The sequence below is a fragment of the Cyanistes caeruleus genome, chromosome 7 (genome assembly GCF_971803275.1).
Source record: "Cyanistes caeruleus chromosome 7, bCyaCae1.hap1.1, whole genome shotgun sequence".
NCBI lineage: Eukaryota > Metazoa > Chordata > Aves > Passeriformes > Paridae > Cyanistes > Cyanistes caeruleus.
In genome coordinates this window covers 33,956,309-33,982,425 of record NC_141707.1, presented here as the reverse complement: position 1 = coordinate 33,982,425, position 26,117 = coordinate 33,956,309, and the positions used below count along the sequence as shown (strand labels likewise).

Sequence of the window (26,117 nt, the reverse complement as noted above, 5' to 3'; positions counted from 1 at the left end):
TTTCCACTCTTCATTCCCTGCTCTTTTCATAAAGCTTAAAAGCAATTAGCAAAAAGTGTGAGTACTTTTATATGCATGAATATGTACTGATTCTATGCTATAGGTTTGATGTATATAATATACAGCCAACGTCCCCTCATGTACTCTAATACATAGACAATTCATAGCTTGCAGTGTAATGCTGATCATAGGAATTTAGAAGGCAGTCACTTTAAAAATATTAAACACAAAGATACATGACCGCGGTGGTAAATTATAATTAATAGTGGGTTAGTGCTTTCCTGGATTGTAATCATATAAAAATTTTCCTATGGCCTATCATTACTGTAAGGAATAGGACATTAAGTTTGATTCTCTTTGAAGCCACTTAAGATACAGGTTTGTGAATGTTACATAACACTTTCCTGAATGGATACCACATCATGAGGAATTTAATCTTTCTCATTCTTTAATCCAAAACTATTTTACTGACCATGTGTTAAGAAAATTTTGTGCTTATTTTGTTCATATTTTATTCTTAAACTTAGCATAGTAAGACCGGCACACAGTCTAATACCTGAGCATTGTTTTGGAATTTGCATAGGACCTGCCCTGTTTAAAGGTTTTTGTCTGAGGTCTTCAAATTGAATTATGGCTGTTAAGTTATGCAGCATCCAGGTTTGTGACTGCGCTGTGTTAATCATTTGACAGGTTTTTGGATCAGTGACTTTGACTTCTCACGTGCTGACAGCACCCAGTGTTACTGGCAGCATGTGCCAGAAGCAAAGCAAAATTAACTTCTGTGATTCTTAAAAACGAGGCACCTGATGTGGCAGAATGCCTTGGGGGCTTTTTGTTTCAAAGAGAGAGAATGAGACAGGCAGGTTTGTTACACTGTGAATGGAACCAAGAGTGATTCACAGCAGAATGCGCCAACCCAAGGGAGCTGAGGGAAGGAACACCTAGAATCAGTCATCAGCTTAATTAAAGACTCTCCACAGTCCTGAGCTTTGAAGCTAATGCAACTGCAGCAGATGAGGGTGTGATTTATTTCATTTTAAATTTAACCAGTGAAATAGTTTGAGTGAATTATGCTTTAAAATGCTGATTTCTCAGTGCTGATGGCAAACGAGCTCAAGCCGTGTGCTGTGGGTCTCATCCCTACGTGAGGAGTGCCAGAGGGAGGGAGGATGCTGGGACCTCAAGGGAAGCAGGATCATGTTCAAAGATGTTTAAAGCTTAGTGATATTGATGCTGGCCTTGAGCTGCTGACCTCTTCCCTGAGGATACATCAGAAAAATAATCCAAAGTTAGAGTTTAAAAAAGGAAGCGAATGGAACTGGAGAGGAGACGGCTGTTCAGTTTGAGCTTGTGTGTGACCTTACCAAGGGAAAAGACTGGGGAAGGCGAGCCTTGGGGAAGTTTTGCAGAAAGTTGAGAAGGAAGCAGAGATGATTTCTGAAGGACACCTTGAGGCAGTGGCGGCAGCTTGGCAGGAGGAGGCAGAGACAAGGGAGTTTCAGGGAGACGGAATCTGAGCGCGACTGGCTGCTGATGGCAGCTGGCAAGTCAAGAAAGATCAGAATGGGGTATTGTGTTTTAGCTTCAGCTAAGAAGACGTTACTTGGGATATTGGCTGTTGGGTTAGATTACACTGCCAGATCTGACCTGTCACACAGAAGTTGTTGCAGAAAGTCAAAGCCCTGAAGAGAAACCAAGAGACAGAGATAATGTACTTTTCTGGAGACGTGACAGAGATGAGGTTTGCAAAGTTAATTCACTGTGGAACCCCCAGAAGCAAGGGAGCAGGGTGTCTGCAAGCTTCATGCTTGGGAAAACCCCATAGATATGTGTATATATTTGGAAGAGATATATATGTATGTATTTGGAAGAGTTAGGTATTATGGGGAAAAAGAAAAATATATATACAGGGTTTGCTAAAATTACATCCATTGTTTTGTATAGTAACATGGAAAAGTAACAAAAAAAAAAAGCCAAAAACCATGAGTTTGTTGGGAAAGTTATGATAATTATGCAAATGCTTCCCCTTTAAGAAAAGGTTTTGGGAACATACACAGATACTATTTTGTCCAAATTTAGCAATAATGATTTAGCACTGTGGAAGGCAATAACAGTACACCTGTTTTAAATTATTTTTAAAAAATTTAAGTTGTTTTAAGCTTCTTTTGTAATGTTTTAATTGATGTAGCTCATAAAAAAATGAATATTTCAGTATAGGCCTATTGCTTCCTGTACAGCCTGGGCTACTTCTGCGAGTAATGGATGTCAGGTATAATCATTCAGTGACATTTCTGCACGAGGATTTCTAAGAATTTTCATGTTAGCACAATGCTGGCCAAATCAAAATTAAAGCTATTTGTGTAAAAAGAGTGTACAGTTGTGCAGCAAGTTGCTAAGCACAAAAAAAATCAATGATATTATATTAAAGGGTAACACTTAGGTTTTACATTCCTGCAGCTTGAGAAAGTGGCAACATGCTAGTGCTTAATATCAAACTTGCCTTTAAGTTTATATAATTAAAAAGATGAACTTTGTCTTCACAGATGGCTGTTCTTTAAGGCAGTAATTGTGTTCCTCCTGCTGCTGGGAGAGCAGTGCCTGATCCCATCCTGACTCCTTTTCACCGGTGGTGCTTTTCCTGGGGAAGTCCCTGGCTGGCAGCGTGTCCTGCAGCTGTTCCTCAGAGAGGAACCTCTGGAGGAGCAGTAGGGAGAGAGTTCCACACCCTGTGGATACGTGAGATGCAAACATTTTCAGCTCTGACCAAACTCAGACCTGCTGAAGGTTTTTCACAGGGGGTGGGAAGGAGAAAGATGGGGCAGATGTTTGTGCCTGGTGGTCACACTGGTGGCTTTAAATGCTCTTTCATGCTCCTGCAGAAGGTGGAGGAGTTTCCTCAGGGCAGAGGATGGTGCTGGAGCTTTTCCCTGACATCTGCAGCACCGTGCAAGTCGATGCACCAAAGTCCATTAGCTTGAGGGGAGCTGATCTCTTGATGCCTGTGGGAAGAGCTGTGTGTCCCCTTGGGGACCCCATTCCTCAGCCCCTGCCTCCTGGGCAAACGATCTGTCAGAGATCTGGAACAGATTTGTGAATTTGCTCTCCACTGCAACAGTCAAGGAATGAAGAATATTTGTTTAAATACTTGTTTATTAGCCTTATTTATGTTTTTAAAATTGTGGTTTCAGCAGTGTAAAGGCAAGAGTCTATCCCTTGGCTTAGTTTTTCCCTGGGTATTATGGATGAATAGCAGGCTTACATTTTGAAATAAACTTTTTTTTCTTTTGTAAAATCAATTGCTTAGGCAGGAGAGTTCCTGACTTCCCAATTAAGCAATTTATCTAAAAGAAATCTTTTTTTTCCTTCCCTTCAGAGCATTAAACCCTTACTCAGCTTGAAAGCTGCATCAGTCTGCCAGTGTGGGATTAATGCCACAAACGTTGCTGCTCATATTTGCTGCAGAGATGACCTGCAGACATGACCATCATGTTAAAAAATAGCTTTTATAATTCCTTGTGCCTGATAACAGAGCCAAAAGCTGCCTCTGTTTTCTGGTATTTCTTCTTATTGGTTAGAGGAGGGGAGAAGGCACAAAATGCAGTGCCTGTCCCTGATGGCCCATCCATCCCTGCTGCTCCTGGGGCTTGGGCACTTTCTGGAATTGCTTTCTGGCTTTGCCACGTCCCTGTCTCTGTGGGCACACATGGATCCACAGGGGCTCTCTCTGAGCACTCACAGCCTGAAACCTGCACTAAGGCTGCTCCCACGGCACACCAGGAACACCTGGGGCTTACTTTGCCTTTTTGGATAAATCTAGGGAAGGGAGGAGACTTTTTCTTTTCCTTTTAACTTGTTTGCCTGTTGTCAGTATAAATAAAGTTTGAACATGCTCTGAGATATCAGCACAGCTCCTGAACACTGAAAGGAATCAACCCCTCAAAGCTTTTGAGCTTTCCCATCACTCACATTTTACCTGTACAAGCAAATCCAGTGTGTGTGTGGCACTGAACAGCACAATAGTGCATTTATTCAATCTCTGTCCTAACCTTGCTCCTCTGAGACGTTGGAAGGAAATTGCTGTGCTTCTGCATTTTCTCCTTGTGGGATGTATTAGTTTCTGCTGCTTGTAAGGATCCTCTCCCCATCTCTCCTGCTAATCCAAACCCCAAAAAAAAAATTCTATTGATGCTGGAATGATTGACTAAAGGTTTTTTTGCTATAATTTATACATATATAAATAATTTCATAGTTTTTTTGTTTGTTTGTTCTTGTACAGAACACAACATATTATTGCTGGAGCTACGACCTGGGAAATTGGAGTTTGGGGTGGACTCATGAGTTCTTTTCTTTTGGTGGCAACTGTTTCTGCTGAGCTTTTCCATGGGATGAAAGCTGGCTTTTTAGGTTAACTGTTTCTCTTGGGAGGTGGAGGGAAGCTTTCCATGGCTTAGCAGGCTGACCCAGCTGCCTGAAGGTCAGGGTGACCTCAGCACTGCAGCGAGGGGAGCTCTCACTCACTTTTCCTTTGTGGCTTTCTGTTTTCTTCTGGGTGTGAGTCCTTGTGGGTTGTTTGCCTGGAGAATCAGGAGCAAGTGAACCACTGTGGCAGAAAAGGAGATGGTGCTGGGCAGCCTGCAGGGAGCTGGCTCTGGCTTAGTCCCCGTGTCGCTCTGCTCAGCCATGCCTGCGGCAGCAGTAATTCTGGGGGGAAAGGAGGTAAAAAGAGTATGGCAGCAGAAAAAGACTGAAGAAAAAGAAGAGAGAGAAAATTTAATCACTCAGAGTGACTCTGGTGGCCTCAGGAGACACGTCTGTTGATGGCACATCATACATACCTTGCTCATGTGAGCATTTCTACGGTTTGGGATGATTTTTGCTTTCTGAGGTGACAGGACTGTGCTCAGACTAGAAACCTTTTTAACTAATTTTTCACACAATATTATCTTTTTGCTGGGAGTCAATACAACCACGGATTTATCTGTTTAAAGACCCCAATATATACTACCCATGGCTCTCTTTCCTAGTGATGATTTTTAAGGTGTGAATTCCCTACATTTGCCGACAGTAAAACCTCAACTGACATCCACAGGTACATATTTTTTGTATAGATTTAGTCTGCAGTTTGAAAAATCTCAGTTTTATAATTCAACAGCTGTAATGTGTTTTCTGGGAACATTAATGTTTCTGAAACTTGATTATGCAAATATTTGCAGAGGGCAAAAAAACGCTCAGCAAACAAATCCATAAAATAATTAAGCAAAGATTGGTGGTTTTCTATTTTCATAGTATTTGTACCTCTCTAAACATTTCCCAGACTCTCTGGATGCCTCTTTCCCCTCAGTGATTTAGAAGTCCCTGGTGACATTAATTGCATCCCAAGAGAGGTCACCTTTACTGGTGAAACCCATCAAAAAGCTGATGCCATGCAAAATTTTTTGAGATATCTTTACAGATGTTTTATAGATTCAAAGAACTTTACCAGCATCATCAGAATTATAACACTAAGCACTGTTCAAATTTGAGGACTCTTAAAGAATGAAGAAAAAGAATTTTAGGTGATCATTGGCTTTGACAATAACCCCTTGGTTATTGGTGGGCAGCTGTGCTTTTCCACATCCAGTACTTAAATACCAAGTCATTGAGTTTGTAGTTATGCTGTGAAAGAGATTTATTTTCATGAGTTATAACTAAAATTACATTGTGTCAGAATTTTTGATTTTTAAGTTGTTTCTTGTCATATTGGCTTGAAATCCTTCAGGGTCACTGTAGCAATCCTGAGACAGGTGAGTTCTGTTTGGCTTGAGCTCCAGACAGGTGGAAGTGAGAGGCTCATTCCCTACCAGGCTTTGTGTTCCCAGCATAGCTCTGTCATTTTTGTACTGGATTGAGCAGCAGAAAATAAATGCATTGATAGTCCCAGGCGGTGTTCAGAATGAATGTTGTGCATGAAATTGCTTGCTGAAGTAACTTGCCTGATGCTGCCAATAGAGAATTCGGGTCACTATACCTAAGTTTTCTGTAATTAAACTGGTTTGCATTTTTACATGAAATAGTTGAAAAAGCTTTAAAGTTTCAACCTGTCCCCTTTCATCCTGAAACATATTGTTACAGCTTCACCTCTAAACCATTTAGAACCAAATTTTGATAAAGAAAATGAATCATCGTTTCAGGATTTCGAAGGACTTATTTCTCCTGTTGAGAAAGATATATAAACATGTATTTTCTGTGTGTGTGACCCTCTGAGTACTCTAGCCTTACAAAATAAAGCTGGCATGGGTTAGAGGCCATGGAACTAAGAAAGAATGAGTTTGAATGAAAAAGAAATAATAACTGATACTCAAGATTTTTATGTTCAACTTTAAAACGGTAATCAAAAAATCAGCGTGCACTCTCGTTTGATGAGTGCTGCACACACTGCAGAAAAAAGTGCACTGCAAGATTTTGGAAAAGTGCCTGCAACTGATACAGTGGGTTTTGGGAAGAATTTTATTTTTTATGGTTTGGTATTTTTCAGAACACTAACAATTCTCAAGCTGCCTTCTTGCTTAGGTCAATTATTTTTTGAGGAGGGATGCAATGTGCTCATTACTTTTCAGTATTCTATGTTGTTACTGCAGAGAAAGCAGACAGTAAAATATCTGAAACCCCAAAGATCAGTCTTTAATGATTTCTGGATTTAGAGCATAGGAATGAAACTACTAACATTACAATTTAACACAAATTTCCGTTTATATGTAATAACTGCTTTGAATGATGGTTTGTGTGATTGGTCATGCACACTTACACAATCAGCATTTATGGTTTAACTTTTTAAATGAAAATGTTGAATATCTACAGGTATAGGCTATAATAGAGTATAATAGCATGTGATAATGTAAGAGTTCCCAGATTAGTACTATGAATGTTTGACAAAGTCTCATAATGTCAAAGTTTAAATTATTGAATAGCTACAGTTCTGCTGTAGAAAGTGCAATGTAGATCATGAAACATAAAAGGAAGCATGTTCCAGATGAAGTAGCTGAGTAAATATATCATCTAAGTGGTTGATAAAGTAGCTAAATTACTGCAAACAAACAATAAAACATCTTAGAGGAAATATCTCAGAGAAATTGCTTATTGAAAGCTTAAAAAGATAAATGCAAATTGTGAGTATGTAAAGGCAGGAGGGCAGTTTTTCCATATAAGCTGTAGGTTCTCTTGGCTGTCTAATGCAGATGATATCCTTGAACAGTAATGACTGTTCCCTCTGACAGGGTAAAGCATAGCAGATGAGAGTTAATATAAGATGGAACAAATCTATTTCTGCCATTAAATACTTACAGAAATACTTCTGGGCATTGTAATATGAAAATGTTCAGTAAAAGGAAAATGTTGAGACTGTATACATCATTAATCAATTATAAGCTATCTTAATGGTTAAGAAATTACTCCCAAGATAATTGTTTTATTAGTGAACTCAGTTCTGCAGAGCATCAATTCACTGCATACCACACAAACAGCTTTTTTTTTTTTTTCATTTCATTATCTTTGATAATTTTAGTTTCCAAGAAAATATTCAGGCTGGAATTGATCGTTCTCATCCTTAAGGCTGAAGATGCCAAATATATGATTTTATGCCAAAAGTATTTGTGGAAGCATCAAAGTTCCAGCCAGTGGCCAGATGCCATCAGCAGCAGAGGGGACTGTGAGTTTTCAAGCTGGAGCATTGTAAAAGTGTCCAGAGACACCTTAGAGCAGCCTTGCAACACTTAAAGGGCAACACTTCCCCATCTTAGGAAGGGAAAAAGCTGGGCCTGTTGGGGTAAGTAAAGGGGTAATTAAAATTTAAAGAGGGTAGATTTAAACCAGATATAAGGATCTATTCTGTAATGACAGTGATGAAACACTGGAACAGAGAAGTGGTGGAAGGCCCATCCCTGGAAACATTGGATGCCAGATTGGATGGGGTCCTGAACAACCTGATCTCGTTGAAGATGTCCCTGCTCACTGCAGGGTGGTTGGACTAGATCAACTTTAAAGGTCCCTAACTACTCAAATTATTCCATGATTGTATGAAAAAGGAGAAAATGAAAAGCACTATGAATCACAGCAGAGTTGTCAGTATTCCTTCCCATCTAACGGAGGGAGGCAGCCTGGAAGAGCTGGAAGAAATTGTGTTTTGTGCATACATTGCTCTGTGGTAACTTTTTTCCCTTTATATTGTATTTTTCACCTTACTGCCTGTGGACAACTCTCATGTAGATGAAAAGGTAATGAGTTGAGCCGATGAATCTTTCAGAGGAAAAGGGGAGAAAAGATATAAAATATTGCAACTGTTTACAGTAAGGGGGCTTACTTGAAAATACTTAATTTCTGATTCTCAGTGTTTTCTCAAAATGACATGTAAAAAAGATGATGATAAAAAGTTTCTAAGATAATGAAGCTAGTTAAGAGGTAATACAAAAATGACACTGATAACCCTTCTGAATTTAGTATTATTTTACATGACTACTTTATTCATTATGATTTACGGAGAATATCCTTGGCTACAAAAGCTAGATAATAGACGGGTTTTATCTTTTTAATAACAGATCTAACCCCACAGTCATTATTTAATCAAAATTTCTTCTTTGCAGACATTTTCTCGCATGTGTTTTTCTGAGTCAGGTCTGTGATACTTAGCAGTTTCCATAGGTGAGAATTTACAGTTTCAAAAAACACATCAAGAAATGGCCATGTTCTTGCCTCATGCCACCGTGATGAACAATTAAGCAGCATTAATTCCCTTTTGTGATGGACATTGAGACAAAGAAAACTTAAATATCTTGCACAGGGCTGCTGAGGGCTTGGTGTTAGAAGTGATGAGACCTTGCGGATTCCTAGTTCTGGGTATTCAATACCCAGCTGAAATAGAGTATTCAAGAGGAAAAGTACCAGTCTTGTTCCTTATTAAGACAAAGTGGCAGAAGTTCTGTTGATTTTTAAGAGGGCAGAGTCCTTGGGTAAGGTGACTTGATTTCTCTGTAGGTCATCTGTAGGCTCTTGGATGGTGCAGAATAAAGGTGCTGTTTTCTTTGGGTTTTTGGGGTTTTTTTTGTTGTTTTTTTTTTCTTTCTGCCAGGAGGTATTTGTATTCTCCTTTCCTAAAGAGATAGAAGGATCTAAAATTTGGAGGAAACATATTGTGCAAATAAAGAATATTACTGTGAACAATGTTGAATTATCTTTGCATTGTTAAAGTAATGAACTAATGTAGTTTTGATCTTCATTGCTGTGTGAAGAACAGAGGAGGGACACAAAAAAAGCTAATGAAAATCTTCTCTGTCCAGCCACATTTGATTGATTTGCTTGTCGTTCAGTGAGAAATGCCACAGAGCTGGGAAATCTGTCTGGCTCTGCTGAAGGAGTTTGAGTTATGTTTCTTAATAATGTAGCATTATATTTAGTGGTGGGTTCTGAAGATTTCTGCCCTTCTTTCCTGAAGGCGATATATGATCCAAGTTCATGAGATGAAAACTGGTGGTGTTGAGTGCAATCAACATGCATCAAATGATCTTATGAGGAAACTTGATTGTACAACTTTTTGAGGCAGACTCTAGGGCTTCTTGGGTACATAATTTCTTTGTAGAACATTGAACATGCTGGAGGAATATACAGCATATATAATGCATGCTGTAGCAGCGTGCTGATGAAATGTGGATGGAATCAAATAGTAAAAGCAGAGTAATTGTTGAAATCTGCTGCAGATCCCGAGTGTAATTGATTAATAACTACCAATAACCAGAGCAGTAACAGTTTTGCTATGCACACACTCAGAAGCAGTTTGTTTTCCAGGGAAGTTAAAGCATGTCAGGGTTTTTCTCAGGTTTCAGTAGCAGGGCTGCAGTGCAGGTGCTCTTTCCATGGCAGCAGCCTCACAGGGCCATGCAGGGAATGGGAACACCCTACACAGAGACATTTTGCACCCTGGTGGACTCAGATAATTAGATCTGAGTGGGAACATAAAGAGTTCCACTGTCCCACCTGATGACTCTCTCAGCTGCTGGAATGGGATCACACCTGACCATGGGTTTCTACCCTCTGTTACTCGATTTCAAAACTGTTTTGAAATCATATGATTATGCTGGTAGTGACTACAAGGAGAGCAAGCTTAGACTTGGCCCCTCTGCCACGCTGGAAGATGTCTTGAATGTTCAAGCACATTAAATACACACAGAGTGCCAGGTGACTTTGTGATTTAGTGTGATGATAGGAACTCCCACTGCTCTTCTTCTCCTTAATCCCATTTCAGTAGGTGGCTCTTGGACAGGTAAGATTAGTAGCCTGCCAATGATTATGTGAATTTAATGCTGGCTTCTAAATTTTATTTAATTGCTGTGAGATTCACTTTGGGTTTCCAGTCCGATAACATTTTAGTAATTAGTGACCTAACAGACATACAATACTGCAGCAGTCATTTGGATGAAGGTTTTGTTGGTTAAAAGAAGATCAGGCACTCTTTCTATAATTAAGCACAAGGCAGCACAGGCAAGGGAAGAGAGCAGATCCTGGCTCTGCAGATGTGCTGGAGGGGCAGCGAGGGCTGCCAGCCAGAGGGACAGGCCAATAGGGAAGTGTCTAAGGAGAAGGAGAAATTGCCATGAGCCATCAAGGCCTTCAGCTGATGAGATTTACCTGCCCTCTGTCTGAGGTCTTCCTGTGAGGTCTCCTAGGGCTGGAAGGGACCTGGGACAGGTCTTTTGAGAGAGGTGTAAGGGTCACTTATCACTTGCACCTGCAGTTGAAACAATAAACGCTGTTTGTGTGAGCAGGGAGTGATGAAGCTGGATCCTTCTGTGCACTCCTGCCTTTTGAGGACAGCTGGAAAAGGACACTTTGAAGTCTGGCATAGCCATGGGGCAGAGCTGAAGGTGTAGCCACAAGCTCTGGGAAGAACTGGACACCTTTGAGCAAACTGGTGTCCCTGACCATTGCAGGGGGCTTTGAGCGAAGTATCTGTAGGGGCCCTTCCAACCCAAACCATTCTGGGATTCCATGACTCAAATGTCATGTCATGTTTAAACTGGAAATTTGTAGAAGCTTTTTTAAAACAAATGCTTATGTTAAATCCCCCCATGTCTGTGAGAATTAGAAGTTGCTAGTTTCAATGAATAGTTTTGTTTCAAAGAAATTTCTTAGGGAATAGAATGAAGGAGATTTTTCTCATTTTTGTATCAATGCTTCAGTTAAATATTTATGAATAGATGCTTCTCTGTTGTACTTTGAAGCCAGCCTGTTTCTCAGATATGTATAAGTGTCCAAATCTGTCACTATAACATCCTGAATCCTTTAATTAGGTTTGCCAGTTCATGAGTAAACCAAAGTTGCTTCATCGGATGTTTGCTTGAGACAGAAAAGATGTTTCCTTGATGTTTTGAGTTATTTACATTTTCTGCAATGCAAATTCTATACACAGGCTTTCAGAAGGCTAAATGAGCTTGAGAAATAGAGGTCATATCAAAGTGATGTAGAGCTGAGTCTTGCTTGTGTTGGCTTTATATTGTTTTAAAGTACAAAATATTCAGAAATGAAAACTCCTCCTTCAGCTCAAGACTTCATATTGTAGCAATTGCTGAGACTTCGCTCTCTTGTGGCAACACACCCTTCCCCTTCTCCATCCCCTTCCCCTGAACATTTTTTGTTCCCAGACATTGCAATATAAGATGCCCCATAAACTAATATGAATAACAATATAAAAATATTTAAGTGAGGTGCTTCTACATTTTTTAGCAGGAACTGTAGCATTTTATGACAAGACCATCTTCTCTGTGGATGGAAACCTTTTCAGAAGCAGGGTTGTTGCCTGTGGTATGAAACAGCATAGCTAATGCCATGGAACAGTCAGAGTCAGTGTGTGGTCTGGCTGCCTTCTCCTGACGGGGCATGAGCCCAAAAAACATATAAAATTAAATCAAATATGCAAGTTTTCACACTGTACCTGAGCAAGTACTATTCCTCTGGTTTCTACTGCATGTGTTGTTACAAGGAACATGAATGAAAAAAAAATGCTGTTTTGGCTCATCTGAGGACCCTGAAGGTCCAAAAAATAACCAGCATTTCTCAACTTGTCTAGATTCAAAGATATTTAAATGGAGTATGTAAAAATTTTAGGTAGACTTCAATGAAAAATATTTTTAAAGGACTTGTATATTTTGCACGTAATCATACTTACAGAAGTGGAAGCTTATTTTTTTTTCCCATAAAGTAGAAATGGAACTTTAAGTAGAAGTACTCATGCTTTGCACAACCATATCCTTTTGCAATCTTTTTGAGTTATCTGAGGTCAAATTTCCCATGCTAGTAATGAGACTGTGAAGTTGATGATCAGTAACAGCTGATTATGGTAACCAAGTGAAGACTTAAAAAATCTTATTAATTTGGAACAGTTCCAGGTCACATTTAAGGATGATTTAACCAATTCTTGGTTAAAAAAAAAAAAAGAAAACAACTAACAAATATAGACTATTTTGGCAAAGAATATACAGGCTTAATTAAAAATAAAATGCAACAGAATTCGGCTTGAATCCAAAAGGCTTTATATGATTCAACTGAAAGGTTTGATTCTGTCTCCTAGTCTGTAAGGAGATACGAGCTCAGGACAGACTGAGAAGCATTTATTTTATCAGTAATCCCACATGTGCTTCTCACTGCTAAATTGCAAAAATATAAAGTTTACAGACCACTCATACCTTAAATTTTTATTAGTATAGATTACAATCTATGCTCAAAAGAAACTGTTTTAGTCTCATGTGATTTTCTCTTCATACTTTTGTTTACATTGTATTTTTACCTTGCTTCCAGGTCAACAGAAAAGTAAAATTTTTTGGGGTCACATTATTCAGCATTTTATTCTGTAAAAATTAAGCTTTTTGCTCTAAAAGAAATATCAAAGCTGGTTCTATAAGTAAAACTTCACAGTCTGCCCCCCCCCAACTTAAATCAGTGGGGGACGTTAAGACATTTTAAGAGTAAACAAATAAATATTAATTCTCTTTCCACCCCCTAGTTTGTTGCTGTTTGTAGGATTAAATAGGTGAGCAGGAGAAGGTTTGTGGGCCTTTCCAAAAGAGGAGAAGAGGGGGTTGCAGGCAGAAACCCCTTTGGAAATTGGAAAATGTCAAGTACCTTTTAAAAAAACTCAACCTAATTAAAGTTTATTTGACTGAAACTGGTGATAAAACACCTAGTACACAGCATGTGAGGGTGCTGGTTTTGACATTAAAGATATTGAGACAAATTTAAAATACCATAAAAATTGTAGTGCTTTGTAAATTGTGAATAGAATGACATTTTCCTTCCTCTTCCTGGGACTGTCAGAATCTGACTTCTAAAACTCATGTTACTGCCTTAGAGTTTTTGCAAACACAGCCACCTCATGGGATCCCTTCTGAGGATATCTCTTGGATATGAAAATGATGTTTTCTTTAGAATCAATCCCATGGCAGCCCCGAAGGTATTTTTGGTTAGTTTTCATCAGAAACAGGAGACTTAAAAAGCAAGAAACAACGCTTAGAATTCATTTTCTACAAGTGTCATAATTTCCAGCTTCCAATGTGAAATTAGCCTCGGGATTGGATGGAACTGGTTTAATGTTTGTCCTTCAGCTGGTTCCTCAAGGTTTATGTCAGGAGGAGTTGCTGGTGCTCCAGCTGTATCAACTTCAGCCAGCTCACCACATCACATTGCAGCCCACCCTGTTGGATGCCAGTCAAAGAGTCCTGGTCTAATTCTTGGTGTGCAGTGAATTAATAGGTTGAGAGATAAATAAAGTCTAAGAAAATTTTTAAAAAATGAGCAACCTGTGCATGAATATGGATTTTCTCTTCTGTGATAAGAGAATTCACATTTCCAGTTCTGCAAAAGGGGAAACCTCCTCCACTGCCAAGTGATGTATCAGGTGCAGTGAAATGCAGATGGCTGAAATAGTCTAGAGTATTTCAGAAGTAGCCAAAGTTTCCAAAGGCAACAGAATTTGTGTAGAAGCCACTTTGGCTGTAGTGGACATGTTTTGGACAGTCCTGTATCACTACTGAGAGTCCAGGAAAGTAAAACTGAAACCAAGTTTCTTAAGATGATTAAAAGTAACATATGCATAATCTCTAATAAGCTACAAATTAGAGAGGTGCCTGTGTTTAAAACATCAACAATTACTGCAAAACCATGCTCTGGAATTTCTGCTTATGCCTGAGGTGGCATAGATGGGCTGAGCTGGAGGCAGACTGAAATAGCAGGCACAAAAAATCCCTCCAGCGTTTGCATATATGCAAATAATGCATTAGCTTTCCATGAGGAATTTGTGGGGAAATTAGCATCCAGGTCACCAAACCCCATGTTTTTGTCCCAGGTTGATCTGCTGGGGGAAGAGAGGTGGCTGCCACCAGTGCCACCCCCGTGCTGCTCTGTGGATGGTTGTCATTAGTGATTACAACTTCCATGTCTTTAATTACTGAGATGCTTTAATTCAGTCTGATACAAAATGAACTTAAGGCTCAGTGGATTCTCATTTGTGCTTCTTTAAAAACAGGGTTTCGTAACAGAGCCTGAAATTTAGTTCACTCTGAACTTTCTAGAAGTTGACTGTCAGTGAGTTTGGGACCAGTTTTGACCAAAGCAGCTTATGACTTTCTGGTAAACCACATGAAAATTTGAGGATTTGGAGACATTCCCTCTTACTCATTATTTCATGTCTGAAAGAAACCTCAGGGTATTAAACTTTCAGGTTACTGGTTTGTTTTTTTTTTTAAGTACAAGACAGTAAGTGCTTTTGTCCACAAGGGCCCTCCAAAATAGACATTATCTACATCCTAAACAGCAAAAAAAAAAAGGCATACAGAGAGGAAAGTGATTTATGAAGCTTGTAAGCACTAATTTATTTGTAGATTTGTAATACATCTAAACAAAAAGATTTTCCTAAATGCATTTTCATGGCATTACCATGTAGGCCAAGAAATGCGAAACAACAATCTGATTGTCTTCCTTTTGTCTTGTGGCATTCAGGGTTTGATCCAACACAAAAATGGGAGCCAGATAAAGAGCAGCACTGAGCTAAGTAAGTAATGTAACTTATCTTTGTGGTTAAAAATGCTTATTTGCAGTCAAATCTGTAACTGTCTGGAAATGGCTTAGAGAAATGCCCCTGCTGAAAGCCTTAAAGCATCTGCTTAATTTTAACATATGGATTTGCTTTGAAATGCAAAGAACATATCGTAGCATAGAAGTAATTTTAGAACAATAAAATTGAAAGTGCCCATATAGTCTTTTTTTGGATGTGATCAACAATGATACTGTGGCCAGACCCCTATTGCTCTTGCCAGGCAAAATGGAGAAACGGTAATGGATGGAATTACTGAAAAATGTCAAGAAAAGGATATTTTTAATGCTTTGAGGGCGTTTCTTCAGGAGGGGAATCTGGGCTTCCACAGGTACTTGAGTGAGAAATCAAAATTATGCTTGGAGTGAGGGACTACCTACAGCTACAGAGGTGGTTTATTAGGAAAGAAGAGTTTTCTCAGAACTTTTGCCATCCCTTGAGAGCTTGTAGGAAGAAACATTCTGTTGCCACCCAGACACTTCCCTGCAATGTGGGCTATGTCCCTGCTGAGCCCCCATGTTCTCCTCAAATGGATCTGTCTCTCTGGGCTCTCTGTTTGCCCCAGTGAAGCCATTTCCTCACCTTTTGAGTGCTCCCAAAGCCCAAAGACAGGTAAAACAGACAATAAAGCATGTGGGGAATCCTTGAATAATTGTGTGCCACCAGAGACTTGTTTCAGGATAACTAACTAGGATTATCAACATACGAGGTTTTTACTCTCTGCATTTGTAAGTGCCTTACAGGAATTAGCACAGTGTCTTCTGAAACCTAGATGTATGAAAACTGGCTGGCACTGCAGCTTTTGTTCCTGTCAGCAGCAGCAAAAGCAGGAGAGCATGAAAAATGTGGTCTCTGAGCATTTTCAGGTGACACAAAATGGGAGAAGAGGTGCCAAACCTCAGGTGTAGATAAATGATTTCTACAGCGGTCAGCTGACAGGCTGGCACTACAGTGTATTATAAATCATCCTGCCTATACATTAAATACTGGTTTCAGCTGCTCCTGGTGAAAGCAAAAAGTACAAGCTACCTTACCATGTACAAGAAAGCTTTCATCCTGCAGTGGATTAACAATACAGCACAATTTAGTTTCCTATTTTTAATGTTACTTCGCTCTGATATTATACCAGAATCTACTGGAAAAGGAAATATAAATCTCTACACTCTAATGTATAGTCAAATAGGATTTTTGAATATGTAAACTGTAAACTAGGTGGAACTGGAAACTCATTAGTTCAGTAAAAGGTTGTTTTCAAGTAATATTTAATAGACTCTAACCACTAATTTTATCAGCAGGTTATGCTTGGTACATCTATCAGTGGAATTTAGCAAGGCTGAATAGGACAATGTGTCCTGGGTTGACAAGAGCAACAATGCACTGAAAAAAGAGAAGGTGCAGTTTATAAACAACTGCTGCCTACAAGGCAGAAGAGAATAAAACTTCAGTATGGTCAATTAAAATCAGATGAAACCTTTTGAGGAAAGCTGTCAGGTCTTCCCAGCAGGCTGGCCAGTCTCCCAGTGTCTCATGGTCTTTTCCATACAGCCATTTCTGTTCCTTGCTGGGACAAATCATCACTGTTGTTGCTGGGAGGATGATTTGCTGCCTTTTTGATCTATGCCAACTATTTTTATATCCTGGAAATGGATAAGTAAAACCGCCCAACTTAAATTTTCTACAGCCTTCATTATTTTATCTGTCTTCACTTTTTCAAAATCATATATTCACGTTATTCTGCAGTGTCATAAACGTGATGCTTGGAGGATCATCCTCTCCCCTCTCCTGTAGGCAGCAGGCTTTGAAATGTGTTTAATTAGTTTTGTGTAATGTCTGGTGAGTGGGGTCAGGCTGCAGCACAAGGGGTGTGTAAATGCTCGGTTTGGTGTGCACCACCTGGCCCTGTTCCTCTGACCTTACAGCAGTCAGCTGAAATTTTAATCTGCTTTATCCCACAGGCTTCCCCCAGCATCCACCCTCACCTCTTGTGGTGGGGTAAGAGAGGATGTGCTGGTGAGACACAGGAGCAAAGGAGTTTGCTACAAAAGCAGGCTGCTAACCCAGAGATAAAAGTAGTATCTGTGCTGTATGTCGTCTAAAGTGAAACTGTTGAGCACCCCTGCATCAAGATGTTTAATTTTATCTCAGATGTACAGTAGTCTGTGCCCTCCAAGACACGTAAATACACCATGAAAATGTATTTAATTTTGATGCCACCAGACAGACTTCTCTCCTAAAGGCTGGGTTCCTGGGCTGTGCTATAAAGAAAAAGAGAGGAAGAAAGGAGATTTAAAAAACACTTTTTTTTTTAGGACTGCTCTCCTGTGAAACTTTAAGGGATTATAAACCATATCAGTAGCTACTGAAATCTTTAGTCATGAGTATTTTTTACAGAAAATGTCAGAAAAGCATCACAGAATGTGTTAACTGTAACTTGCTTTTACCGCCTGATCCTGAGCATACATGCAAGTGTTAAAAAATGAGTATTTTAAAAGAAAACTTGGCAGCAGAACATCCAGCATTTTCAGGAGAAAATGTGCATTTCTTTTGATGTGTATCAAGTGTCAGCAGGGAGGGATAATCAGAAAGTGCCATTACCACTCAATATCATATCATACATAATTCTGTTATAAATAATTCTCAGCAGATATGACTAATTTAGCACACTTTGGCATTACCTGTCGGTGCTGTGGGATATGCTTGCAGCTGTAATTTCAGGTCTTTAATGTTTATTATGTTACTGTCTCTTTTGGTATTATTAAATCTTGCCCGGTTGTTTCAAAAAGTCTCCGTTCTTTATTTATTTATTCCCATATGTGACTCCTGTTAGACACAGTTTATTAAGAACTCACATAATATTGCATGTTAAATGGTAAAGCATGTGTACTTTTGCTAGAAAGCATGGCAGTAATTGTGTCTAGTAGTTTAGATCCCTTGCCTAGCAGGGGTGTGATCACAGTAGGGATATAAAAGTCTGCTATCTTTGTGTTAGAAAAGCATTCGAAAGTCATTTGGGCAAAACACTTAGCAGAGAGCACAGCCCATTGTACAGGTGAGCACTCCATAAAAGCACTCTCTATATGTAAGCTGAGACACTAAAGAAACACTCGAGAAAAGCTTGAATTATTTATTTCCGCATGTTACCCGTTAAAAGCACTTTAAGATCACTCCAAAACACTCCTGTCAGCACACAGTAATCTCAGAAACGGAGGAGATGAAAGACACACTGCTTGGGAGAGGCTTTGCAGAGTGGAAGTGCAGATAACTCCTGCTTAAATGGGCCAGCACTGTCTGTCTCCAGTTCTCTAGACACTGTGATAGGCCCCAGACATTTATTTCAATTTTGCAAACAATTTTGCCTTCAAATCCCCAGGCCACAATCACCACATGTCACTCCTGCTTTGATCCACACAGAAAACTTGTCTGCACTGGGAATGGGGCTCAGCTGTGCAGTTACCCCAAACTTTGCCTCAGGGCTGGATGAGCTAAGGGAAAGTTGTGTTCTTGCCCCAGATGGCTGTGAAAGGGTTTGGGTCTGATCCCAGTTCCTTCCATGAGAGGGCACAGGCAGCATCAGAGGCCCTGAAAGGACAGGAGTTATTTCACTGCCTGACAGAGCCCCTCGTTCCCTTGTGCCATTTTCATTTCTCCCTCCTTATGGAGTGACTTAAAACAATTCTCTGCAAAAGGTGAAAAAGCCCTGCAGTTTTACTCCGCTCTGGGTGTTGCTGGGACTCCCTCTGGATGTGGCAGAAAGGTTTGAAAGGGGATGAAACACAATGCCAAAGGCAGTCCCAAAGGATCAATCCTGTGGTTGGTGGTCAAGGTTTGTGGCAGCATTTACTGGCATAAGTGCAGAGTCCCTTACCTTGCTCTGGTGGAACCACTGTGGGAGGCTGTGCACATCTATCACCAATCACTCTTCATGGTTTCTTCGTTTCTTTGCATCAGCTTTGTGCTAACATTTGTTTTCTTCCTTAAAAGGATAAAAATAATAGATCAGATAATGTATTCCTAACATATTTCTAGATTTATTCTGTCATTTTAAATCAAAAAGAAATTAAGAGAATGAAATTTTTGGAGAGTCAGTTGAGCATAAATGTTTATTGCTAAGAAGCGTGGAATTCTACAGCTCTGGTTTCCGATGGTGCATTAACAGGCTTTTTAATAGCACAGAGAGAGTGTTGTCAAAACAATTATTTATCTGGAGCTCCAAAAATCACAGATGTGATTTGCACTCTATTGAAAATCAGTGGGATACATTTAAAGTACTGTTGTGCTTTTTAAAATCCCACCAAAGATGAAGGCTTCCAGGGGTGCCCAAATACAAATTCAGCTGCTTTGGACTATAACACCATTTTTGAGGTGAGTGTCTTGTTTGCTCTGTGGGGAAGGAAACGCACAGATCTGTCTTTGACAATCTGCACTGCAGGTCTGCAGGCACTGACTGAGCCTGCTGGTCACACTTAAATCTGTCTGGTGTTCAAAAGGAGTCTGTGGCTGTTCTGCCTTTTCTGTCAGAGCATGGTTTGATGACAGGTGATATGGCCAAGGCTGCAGGACAGAATACTGCAAAACTTGGATGGTTTTGTATGGCAATAGAAAAACCATTTCAGAAATATCACTGAAAGCTGATAACATAATTTGACCTACATCTAACTGAATGACCCATTAACATCTATGGCATTTTGTGCTGCTGAAAATTAGAAAAAGTACTTGTAACAAGACCTTGTAATTGGAAAATACTCATTTGTCCAAATGGGAAAGGATTCTCTTCAGTGTGTTGCTTGACTCATGAAATATGAGGAAAAACTTTGAAACTATGTGACTATTTTATTTAAACAATTTTGTAAAAAAAACCATATTTAGTATCCTCTTGTGATTCAGTTTGGTGATTAATATATTACATTAAAAAAGTAAACCTAATTCAAATAAAACATTTACAAAATATTGAAAAGAAACATTTGTCTATTAAATGAGTGTGATTCAGTACATAGATAATACCTGGAAGCACTTGAGTTTTTCAACTTTCTTATGCAGAAACATAAAGCCTTAGCATAAAACAAGAACAGAATATGGATTTCCTGGAAATGCTGTTGAGCTAAAGAAAGCAACTCACCTCCTCCCAGCAAAGAACTCTGTGGAAGTCTCTGCAATCACTAAGTCAACAGTGCACTGTAAGTTTTTAGACATGACCTTGCAGAGATTTCTTTTCCCCAGGTTCTCCAGTGACCTCTGCTCATAGGTTAAATGAGCTGTTCTGTAATGGAAATATCCAGAAGATAAACCTGACATATTTCTTGCACTTTACTGAAAAGAATTTCAGTATTTCCCTTCTGATAAAATAAAAAGCAGCTGAAATTATTGCATGCAGGATGGTTTATAGACTATAAAAGATAAATTGTGGAGAAAATTCTGTCCTCCTTTAGGTGAATTTTCGTCTAAAAGGAAAGCTACACAAGTAGGTAATGAAGTAAAATCAAATAAAATTTGATCTAATTAGAACTTTATTTTTCAGATGTATCAGTCATCTTGTTCGCAAAATTTAGCATTAAACTTTGTGCAAAAAAATTAAATATTCATTAGTATTTTAAAATTATGGTAATTAGCCCCAAACCTGTGCATTTTTCTAATAAATTAATGCACTACCATTGTCCTAATATACTCATGTAAAACCTCATAACTAAAAACTGGATAAACCAAACCTTCTGAGGTTCTGGGATTACTCACTGATTGCATGTGGTTTTTTTACATCAAATTTAGTCACACCTAGATTGGTATCAAAAATCAAAAAGGTTTTTGTGTATCACTATCATCTTCCCTGCCTATGGGTGATTAAATTTTAACTTTTCATGAAATGGGATTAACAGTCCGCAGGCAGCGGGAAAAAAAGCTAACAAAATTACTAAAAAGTGCTGAAGTACATCTACTCTTCTTGGTGTAAATTGAGGTCTCTGAACTCAGTGAAGACTTTTCTGGCTTAACCAGATGAAAATTTGGCTCACTGAGTTTCATGTTTTGCCTTGGATTCAATCTGCTTCACTAGTTTTTAAATATGGAAAATCTGTGGGGCTTATGGCTACCTGATCCTTGGGCAGCACATCAGAGCAGGTGAATGTTTCCTGGAGAAACACCTTCAAATTGCAGGCTACATGGCTCCTGCTCTCCCTGCCACAGAGTGTGAACACTGTGTTAATATTTGGGGAAAAAAATAACAGAAGTCACGTGGGAATTTGATTTTCATTAGAAATTCCAACATTTTCTACAAAACGAGAAGCAGCTCCACTTTGGCTGACAGCTCCAGGGGAGGCACCAACAATGCAATTAATATGCTCAATATTCTTTGAGAAGAGCAACAGGCTCTGCTTGAGTCTCAGCAGGCCAGAGATTGCCTAAGTGGGCTTCTCTGCAGGCAGTGTTGGCCCTTTTATGAAACTGTCAATCTTTAATGGCAGCTCTGCTCCTTTGCTTTTGCTGCCCAGTTCTTTTTCACGTGTTTGGGTGTGTCTCTCGATTCTCTGAGGTGATTTACATGTGTTAGCTTAGGAAATAATACTCTGAAAGGTAAGGGTGTCCTCCCCTAGCTGGAACATTTCTTTTTACCCATGCAGGACAGCATTTGCTCTTTTATAAATGTGTCTGTGGTTCAGTGCTGTGCAAAAAGAAGGAGCAGGGAAGAGCATTTAGCAGTCTGACCACCTGCTCACCCACCTTTGAACACACATCAAAGAAGAGGCTCAAGGGGGAAAGAATAACTACTTTATTTTTGTGGAATAAGTTTGGACATAAGATGACTAAGGACAAGTTAGTCATCTGGTAGCTGTAGCAACAAGGGAATGTGCTTTCTTTCATGTGGATTGGAATAAAAGGAAATAGTTTCTTCTAATGAAAATGTGGAGAGTTTTTTCTTCTTTTCTGTTGACAAAATTAGGGAAATTGTGCAAACAGAGCTGCTAAAAATGTTTTCATTCATTATACCACACTGTAACTAGCACATTCATGCAATGTTTTCTTAACAAGTGATAGTTCTGGAATTTTATTGAAAATCTTAGTGTAAATACAAGGTGGTTTGTTTGTTTGTTTGTTTGTTTTTGTGTAATTGAAATCTGGAGAGGGACTTTTCACAAGGGCATGGAGTGATAGGGCAAGGAGGAGTGGCTTCAAACTGAAAGGAAATAAGTTTAGATTGGATATAAGAACAAATTCTCACTGTGACAGAGGTGAGGCCCTGGCACAGGCTGCTCAGAGAAGCTGTGGCTGCCTCATCCCTGGAAATTTTCATGGCCAGGTTGGATGGGGTTTGGAGAAACCTGGGATAGCGGAAGATGTCCCTTCCCATGGCAGGGGGTTAGAACTGGATGATGTTTAGGATCCCCTCCAATCTAAAGCATTCTTAAATTCTATGATTTATTTTGACTTAATTAGGAACTCTTCAGACTTTTAAGTAAATTCTACGTGGTAATTTAGAGGGATGCTCTGGCTAACTTGCTTCAGAATATTCTAAAAGTTGACAAAAGAACATTGCTCTTTTATGCTATACTGTGAATAAATATTGCAGATTAAGGTCATTGTTATTATGGTGTTCAGGGCTTGTTTGGGTGAAATTCCTTGTCTTTTGATACTGAACTAGAAGTGGGGAAAAAAAAAACAATTTAAATGCAACTATGCAAATAATTTTTAGCTTAAATGTGCTTAGAATTCTGTGAATGCATATTGTGGAGGCTGGGTGTCATTTAGAAATGCAGTGACAGAGGAATAGGATTTCTGGTAGCTAAGCCAAACTTCTGTCACTAATATTGATATGTTTAAGAGGCAATAGGAAAAATCCAGTTCTTTGTGGTATCTTACAGAAGCTTATGATAAGGAAGATAGCAAGGACAGCTTATTATATATAAACTTGATGCTTCCAGCTTGGAAAAAAATTCTCATAAAACCAAGTAAGATTATCTGGCTGCTGAAGAGATAAGGCATCTGTTTTTTGGTTGTGGGTCATATAAAAAGATAGCAGAATTGAACATTAGATTTACTGAAAACTCCGACTTTTGCTTTAATTCCGAAGGGGAAATCTTGCATTTAAATATTCTTTCTCAAGAGTTTGTGTGATTTAACCCATAATAAAATGTTAATTTTACTTTGAACTATAGACTAATTCAGGGAAGGACAGGGCCCTTTGGCAGGAGCCAAGAAAGGACAAAGCTTCTCTGTAATGTTCTAGTATAGCTGCAGTCTGAAACAAGTTCAGTGTAGTTTTGTAGAAAGATTTAGGCTCATATACCATATGTGTGTTTATCTTACCCAGAATTTAGCTGATTGTGAAGAATGAGCTCAGTCAAAGTATGTAAAAAAGTGGTTGAATAGATTTTCCTTGATATAAATGCATAAAATATTTCTTACTTTCAGATAAATTAACAAATGCCAGAGAAAGGTTGGGTGATTTAAATAACAGAATTCAGTATTATCAAGGAAGAAAATGTTTTGATTTGTTAATGGAAAACAAGCTTAATTCCTGTCTGGGTTTAGTTCACCACTGCTGGAAGACCTAACCAAAGCCACTGTAAATAATATTGAAACAGCATTGATAACATTATAGGTGCATGCTAAACCATGTCAATGAGCTGAGAAGCTGGTGCAGTCAAGCCTTTTTATTCTGACATCTTTAAGGTTTTGTGATTACAAGAGGGTTAATACATGCTGTGTTTTTAGTAATTTCTCTCGTGACCAGCATTAGTTGTGTCCTGCCTGATTCACGAGCTGTTCTGTTGTGTGCAAGAACAAAACCTAAAGGGGCAAAGGAAGCAAGGCAGCTTCTCCTTGTGTCACCTGTGAGCCAGGGAGGGCATAGAGAGCAGCAGCGAGGAAAGAAAACTCAGCATTCACATGCTCAATCTCGATAGGCAGCTCATTTGAATATTAGTTGAATGTATGTTTTTTCCCCATTGAGATCAGGGGATCAGCTGGAGGAAAGCTTTGGGCTGCACTTTAATGCTCTCATCCCCAGACACCTTGTGTTCACAAACACCAGGGCAGCACTCAGACGGGCTCTCCATGGACCCAGCGCCTCAAAAAGTGTCTGCTGGCTCCTCTGTGCAGGGAATACCCACCCAGGCACCTGGAGCTGCTCTCCCTGCCTGCCCCAGGTGCTGCAGGGCTGGTTTCCACACTTCCCCTCCCTGCTGGGCACTGTTTTGCCCTTTGGCAAATACCTTTTCCCTGAGGGGCCTCAGCTGTGCCCTGGGTGGGGCTGCTGCAGAACATGGCCCCGCACTACCAGCACAGCACACTGGTAAAAGCGGTGCAAATCGCAGGAATTTGGGGGTTCTTTGGCACTGAGGTGTTTGCCTCAGACTGTTTCTGGCAGACCACGAGAGGAGACACTCAGGAAATGCTGTTCCCTTCTCAGCTTTGGGGCAGGAACTGTCTGAAGGGCATGGGACCACAGAGTGCTCAGGACAGCTCGTCCTCTGCCCCGATGCTGCAGACTGAGGAAAAAGCAAATGCAAGGCCAGCTTGCACTGAGTGAAAAAACAACAAAATAGGTATGTAACTTAAGTTTCAGCGATATGTGTGTGTTACTGATGTGTTGATATGGCAGATGTTTAGAAGCCTCTCCCCAGTAATGCTGCTGTGGCTGCCAGGTGGGCTGCTCTGGTGGCCAGTCCAGCTGTAACATCTGAACTTTTTATCAGGACAGGACAAGGGGTTGTGGTTTTAAACTGAAAGAGATTAGATTGAAATTTGGTACCATGAAGAAAATTCTTCCCTGTGAGGATGGAGAGGCCCTGGTACAGAGTGTCCAGAGAAGCTGTGGCTGCCCCATCCCTGAAAGTGTCCAAGGCCAGATTGGATGGGGCTTGGAGCAACCTGGGATAGTGGAAGGTGTCCCTTTTCATAGCAGGGGCACTTGGAACAAGGTGATCTTTCAGGTCCCTTCCAACCTGAACCATTCTACTCTATAATAAATGGGTCAGGAAAAAAAAAATGGAGTGCTTCGGACTTGTTTAATGTATTCATTAATGGCCTTGACATAAATATTACGAGTGTACTTAGAGAATTTGCTGAAAATGCAAAACCAAGAAGCTCTAGAGGAATAAACCTGCTGGCCCAGGAGGCCTTGTTCAGTTTGGGATGACCTGAAATTAATTTTTCATCTTTTTTGGTCATTGAACTGAAACAGTGTTTTTCGCACTGTTCTAGCAATAATAGCATTTATTTACGATGTGCTTTCCTGCCTTTGATATAGTGCTGCTGGCAGGAGCAGAGAGGAAAGAGGAACATAAATGTTCCTCTATTTCTGGAAGAAAGCAGAAGACTGAAAGAAACCAAGTGGGAAGAAAGTATGTTCACACTAGTAAACACCATGGGGAGAAAAATGTTATATATTTTGCCAAAGCATCCCCATGTAGATTTATCACAGTGGAGAATTTTCTTCTGGACCAGCAGCCAGGTTTCTTAAGTTTGTATCCAAGTCTTTAAAAACACATATGGCTGCTACTGTAATAATTTTAAATATGCAATGGAAATGTTGAAATTTCTCAACCCTAAAACGATGTGGGTGTACTTCACCAACAGTGACCTGTTGGTCCTGACCCCACCATCAAGCATACCTGATGGCCCTGGGTTTGGGGTTCAGCATACTCCTGGTTCAGCAGTCCCCTGAGCTATTCCAAGCAGGATATATTTTGCTGGACAGTTCTGGGATCAGCAGAGGTGGCCAATGATGCTGTGATAAGCACCACTTAGGGAGCACCCTAAAATTCTATTACAGTCTTCATGGTATTTCTACTTTAAAAAAAAATGAAGATTACCAAGAGAAAGCTTAATTCAGTGTTGTGCAACACGTGAGCTTTAAGTGTGGGAGCAATTCTGATGGGCTTTCAAGGTCATTTTTCTTTATTGAGCATTTATAGCAGCTGTGTAACAATTACTGTGTAATGGATACCTGCCTTCTCTGGAGTATGCAGAATTGATTTTTTTGTGAGTTACTGATTGGATTGATTTTATACTTAAACTG

At 39.7% G+C, this 26,117-nt stretch overlaps 1 protein-coding gene and 1 long non-coding RNA gene across 2 annotated transcripts in view; both read left to right on the top strand.

Annotated features, from left to right (window-relative positions):
* DPP10 (dipeptidyl peptidase like 10) overlaps positions 1-26,117 on the top strand; it is a 431,847-nt gene that overhangs the window by 5,194 nt on the left and 400,536 nt on the right. The window lies entirely within an intron of this gene.
* On the top strand, positions 7,541-17,891 carry LOC147652294 (uncharacterized). Its single transcript, XR_015289611.1, has 3 exons — positions 7,541-7,801; positions 15,016-15,067; positions 17,065-17,891. It is a non-coding gene; the product is annotated as an uncharacterized LOC147652294 (long non-coding RNA).